The 6,000-nt window shown below is 42.9% G+C and overlaps 1 protein-coding gene across 2 annotated transcripts in view; it reads right to left on the bottom strand.

Moving 5' to 3' along the window:
- Positions 1–5,448, bottom strand: part of LOC119396228 (uncharacterized) — a 51,654-nt gene extending 46,206 nt beyond the window's left edge. Inside the window, exon 1 of one of the 2 annotated variants that reach the window (XM_037663353.1) lies at positions 5,232–5,448. The gene's annotated coding sequence lies outside the window, so the exon portion shown is untranslated. Of the gene's footprint in view, positions 1–4,177; positions 4,384–5,231 lie in introns of those variants that run through there. The other variant, XM_037663368.2, reaches the window with a different exon arrangement.
- Positions 5,449–6,000: the final 552 nt, after the last annotated feature.

The following is a 6,000-nucleotide window of genomic DNA, read 5'->3' on the forward strand; positions in this document are numbered from 1 at the left end:
CAATAGGTATTCTGTTACATTTAGCAGTCAAGCAAAACTATAACCACAAAATCCTTGGCTCATTATTTCACAAAGAAGGTAAGGCACTTTGCAATACGTAGTACAATGCATTTAAGTAACAATGGTATATCTTAAAAGACAGTTTAACGGAACTTATTCACAGACAGTAAACAAAGGAAGCCTCAGCCTGAAGCCAACACTCTGACAAGGGGACTCGTCTTACAGGACCCTCACAAAGACAAACCCTGCTGTCAAGAAGCATTGGCGCCAGGCTGAGATCTCCCTTGTTTACCCACTGCTAATTACTTTGCCTCTCTTACAATGATTCGTTTGCATCTATATTTAACGTCAAGTTATTTGGAGGCAGTTGCAATTATAAGTTACATAATTTAGGGCTTTGGCTTTTAAAATCCACAAACTATATGTACTGAAAACCTTTAACAGACTTTTAAGACTAGAAGCTCTCTTCATTAATTTTGAAGCACATCTCTAAACAGAAACGGAAGCAACAGCCTGATTTGCACTTTGTCCCTGTGGACAAAGTGCAATCATTGCACTCAGCCGAACGGCCTGAACCATGTGGTGACCACAATGTTTTTATAAAATCAGTACCTTACTAATAAAACGAGCCACCTCACATGATACAGATGAACATCTACGACATCTAACATTCACATTCAATTAAACTGGAATTAGCGTTTGGAGCACTGTACGACTTCCGAGTTGTGCTACCCTTGTACGAGTTGTAGTACTTATATGGGGCTCTCTGAAGACTACCTGCTTGTTTGCCAGGATTCAACAGGCTGCACAGTCTACAGTTTATCGAACCTACTTTATGAAATCAATTCTTTTGTTGAATTGTGTCCCTTTTATCATCACCCACCTCTCACAATGGGCTGATCGTGATGATAACACAAGCGGATCACCACTTAGACCACTTACAAAAGGCGAAAATTGAATTACAGAAACATTACAGTGCTTCAGCCAAACATAGCTACAGTAAAAGCTCGTTATTTCTAACTTACAGTCAATTCGAAGTGACGCCCTGGTTCCGGCACAGCCCTATGTATTTCTATGGGGGAAGACTCCCGATAATTCGAACGTGTCTGTATCCACAACGGTTAATTTGAACTGGGAGTCCCTGGTTTTCATCGCTCCTCGCAGAAGGTGGCACAGAGTGATCACATTGTGTTGCAAAACCAAACCAAACCAAATTTACTAGAGATGCAAAACAATGAAACAGCAGCATCTCTTAGCAGATGGGAATTCGGACGCTGCGCTGGAGCTCTTGGGCAAGCTGCAAACGATGCCCATGGGGTCGTGACAGAAAGAAACGCAAACATATGAAAATTACTGATAACTTTTAATTTTGATTGCGTTAACTCTGCCATCTAAATAAACGCGTTTTGGGGCATAAATAGCGTCATATATTTCACATTAAGGCTCATTCCTCACATGAATGCATGTCGGTGCTTGTTTCTGGCGTATCACTGCAGGCCTGGTCAATTAATTTTATGTTCGCTGTTAGAGCTCCATGAACTCAATTTAAGAAATCATCTCCCAAAACATATGGTAGCACCTAATTCGTGATAAGAAGTCCAGAGGTGGCTTCTTTGGGTTCTGGCTGCGCCCTGTGGCACGATGTCCGTTCATTCCAGCACCCGCCCGCTAATTCAAACTCCGCTTAATTCGAACAATTTTATAGTCCCCTTCGAGTTCGAATTAACCAGCTTTTGCTGTGTCACCTTACTCTACACAAGAGTATAGAAATTTGATAACAATACCATGCTAAGCTCTAGCTACATATACACGAGCCCTAAATGATAATGTCACGAGCTGGTATGCTTTCTCACAATAATAGAGCTTGCAGTAAGATTACATAAAGGCCTACTACAGCAATTAATTCGAATTCAACATTGTCCTTCATATAGTTTTTTTTTTTGCAACTGTCATCGTATTAAATGCTAATGACAAGATTGCACAACCTACATCATGAAAAAAGTATAGTATTTTTGTTACACTGCTGTAGCAGTATCTAAAAATTAGTTTACAACCTTAATTGGCATCAAATACAATGGACTAATAGCGAGAAAGACCGAAAAAGGCAACAACATTCTTCTTTAAGCAAGCCCAATATAGTAAACAAGATGTAATTAGAAAACAAATTAAAGTAAGTAAAAACCATCTAAATACTTTTTCAACAGGCTCAAAAAAATCAATGTGAAAGCGCATGGTCCAAGAGGCCTCATGAGTGCGTGGTGGTACTCACATACGAAAAGCTGGTTAGCCAAATAGAGTACCTGTACAGTTTTTCGTATGTCAATGGCACTGCACAGCCCTGGAACTTTATTGACATGGACTAATGCATTGCTACTCATATTAAAAAAAAATACTGAGTGCACTTGCTGTGAGGCAATTCCATGAAAATTTGTGGCATTAGGTGCAATTATACTGTGCCATGTAAACCTCATCTTTTTACAAGATAACACTACAAACAATCCGCTTTTAAAAATGATACCAGCAGTCATACCTGACACGAGATGTGTGACACAACAGTAAAATTATGGATATCCAGGGTGAAAAATGCATCCACAAAGGTTGGTATAAATACTTACCCACATTTTGTTCTTAAATGGACACTAAAAGAAATATGAAGCTGTGTTACCAAATTATGCTTTTCACACGTCAAAACAGTCACCCTTATCTTGAGAGGCTTCATAAGCCAGAAAAAATGTGGAAGTTGACTTATTCCAATATTGCACTGCTCACATACCAGCTTCCAGTCAAATCATGAATTTTGTCAGTATATGCTGCAGTCATTCATTATTGTAGAATAACTAAATTAGGCCTTATAAAGCAATGAAAAGACAAATCTAACAAGTTTCAAGAACATTTACTGCACCAAGATGGAAAAAATACTTTGAAACCTGCTATGTCACACTGACATACTGCCACTGAGGTTTCAGTGTGAATTAGACATGGAAGCTTGACCATAAATTTTATCCTGCCAAGCATACAAAAATGTTCTTGAATGAACAACTGCATAAGCTGAATTGTCTATGCAAGAGGCCAATAAATCTGTTCACAAGCTTGCTTATCAGTTAACGCAACAACAGACACTTTGCTCAATTAACCAGTTAATTTCACAACACTACCAATATAACAAACACTGTGCCATTAAGCTATTCACCGCAAGTGCCACTTACGACGTTTGTAATAACAGCCATTCTGAAACGGATTGACAAGAACATTGTCACTTCACCCAAACAATACAACAAGCTGTTTTTGACTTATTAACAGGAGTGATTTAAATGCTACAGTAATAGGCTGCCCTTACAATAGGCAGACCAACAGGGAAGCTATACAAGTCAACAAAATTGTGAACACTGCCGTAAGGGAAACGAATGTGATGCCAGACAGTCGCTCTACTGTATTTGAATAACAGATTGTGATTACAGTTGAAGAGATTGCAAGGACAAATGGGCAGATGGTAAAGTAAGATGTTTACATGTGCAATTAGTCGCAACACAAAGCAGTTGAATCTGACACCTTGGGCACAATAACAGTTCACATTTATGTCAATGCCAGCTAGGAAAATGCCCCTCATGTCTGAAATCTTGCAAGGCGGTTCCGGGTGTCCAGAGCTCACATTTTAATCTTTAACCTCGCTTGTTATGTCAGAAATCATACAACACGGGAACAAAGCTCATCACCAATGAAGCAGCTACGATAACAGCCACGACGATGCTCTCTCGCACACTTATGTAAAAATGGTGTGAAGACATATGCACATTTCCATTTAACCAGTGTGGCTCGACGAAACATTACCGCAGGCCTTTGCAGCTGCATTTAGAGCCCTTAAGAAACAGATCGATGCGACAATACTGATGAAGCTACGAAACTAGGCCACGGTGATCGTCTCATTTCCTTGACCGAAGGATAAGTATGGTGTAATGAGTATAGCATCTACCGAGGCCTCCACATTCTCAGATAAAATAAATAAACGAAAATAAAGTGCCTCTCACGTGACTCACCTGAAAACAAACCAGTGTCAAACACAACAGCTACTGCCAGAGGCGCAAAAGCATGAGTGCGCCGCACTCGTCCTCTTGCGCCAAGGCGCATAAGGCAGAAACGTCGCACCAGACAACTAAAGAGAGCAGCACACAATACGCACGCAACTCGCAACAGCTCCAGCCGGAACCCACAGCACTTCAGCTGCACGCTGGCCCATGATGAATCACACTCGGGAATCGATGAAGAAAATACACTTGTGCGCGCACATTTCGAGCGGTCAGCGCCTTTCAGAGCGAACCAAGGCCGACGCGATGCAGACTTTATCTACGGACTGGGGAGTGAGCAGAACTTGCACGCAGCTATTGAGACAACCGCTGATAACAGGTCGTATTGTCCCGAGAGAGTATTATGTGCGTCAGACCCCGCGATCTCGCTGAAACATCAGTGCAGAAAAAGTGTGCGAAACCACCGATCCGATGGGGATCCACGGGGACTACAAGCGATCACCATATGGCCTAAATAGAAAATACAACGACGGTAACCTAGCCTAGTGACCCGCGCAGACCGTGTTTACAAGGAAAGGTTTCGCTGCGGGCAATGTGAGTCACCCACCAACCGAGTTCAGAAGCTAAACTTCACGCTACCGTACCTATACCGCTGCGTACGAATTTATAAGACACTTCTTTACCCCAACTATGAGACTAAATTAAAACAATCGTATACATTACGCAAGCTCTAGTTTTACGAGGCGAATTAGCAATCGCGAATGCGTATCTCCGAGAAAGCCCAACGCTTCCGCACACGCTGCAACGATGGCCGCATCGGCGCCGACGTCGCCAAGGCGGTGACCTCGACGCACGATTACGCTTCGTGTGTGGAACACCTGCAATACAATGCAATTCTCGTCCTCCCGGCAAACTTTTACAGAAAATCGGAGGTTTCTCGCCGGCGATCCGAACGGAGAAGCGACGCAATCGGGAGCGCGGCGCCTCGCCGCAGATAAACAGACAAGGCCTATTGACAAAACACTTCAATGCGGTCTCCCAAAGATACGTTCACAAAAGCTGTCACATAGTTTTGCGGCCCTTATCTCTCGGACAAAAGGTTGTCTGCTCGGCATGAATCGCGATAGTATGACAGGAGTCGTTGCGAGGAACATGTGAGAGACAAAAAAAGTGCGCTAACCACTAGTCATCCTTTCGTAGCACACTTACTATGTCATTATGGAGCGTACTCCCTCGACGATCCGCTGGGAACGGCAGTCCAGCTAAAAGCGTCCAGAGCTTGCAGTAATCCAGTCAAAAGCATAGGGCAAGAATAATTTCGTCAACCAAATAATAACAGTTACGTTGTCCACTCTCGCGAGCAGCGCAAGGTAGTTGCTAAGCCGAGTGAGCGTCACTGAGGAATGCTGGGAAGGATTGCACCCGAGGAGGGTCGGAGCGCGCGCTTCCGTGCACTGCACCGCGATGCCCTTCTCTCGCATCCCACTGCGCCATTGAGTTTCATGCAAAAATTACCTGCGGAGCAAGTTTCGCGCACGGCGCACAATACGACTGGTGCTAGGGTACTTTGCGAGTCATTTTCCTGCGTTTCCTTTTCTACGTTCATGGTGAAACAATAGGCGTGCCTTCGCGCGCTTCTTGATCGGGAAATAAACTTTTTTTTTAAGCACCAGGATGGGTTGTATTAATGTGTTTGTTCCCAACACCAACAGCTAAACAGTGTGGGCATGACGCGTTTTTAAAAACAATAAAAAAAAACTCACTGCAGCGGATTTATTTAAAACAAAAACGATGCAGGATTACCTTCGATTCAGCTCGATTTCAGGTGCCTGACGAATATTTCGGAGCTGCGTAATTGAAAGAGCTGCTCATAATCTACGCATATAGGCCTAGATTAATTAATCGCGAGTTCGCGACTTACTAATGTAAACACACAATAAATACAAGCACTGAGCATGGTAAGGGAGGATATATCAAT

Source organism: Rhipicephalus sanguineus, chromosome 1, assembly GCF_013339695.2.
Source record: "Rhipicephalus sanguineus isolate Rsan-2018 chromosome 1, BIME_Rsan_1.4, whole genome shotgun sequence".
Classification (NCBI taxonomy): domain Eukaryota; kingdom Metazoa; phylum Arthropoda; class Arachnida; order Ixodida; family Ixodidae; genus Rhipicephalus; species Rhipicephalus sanguineus.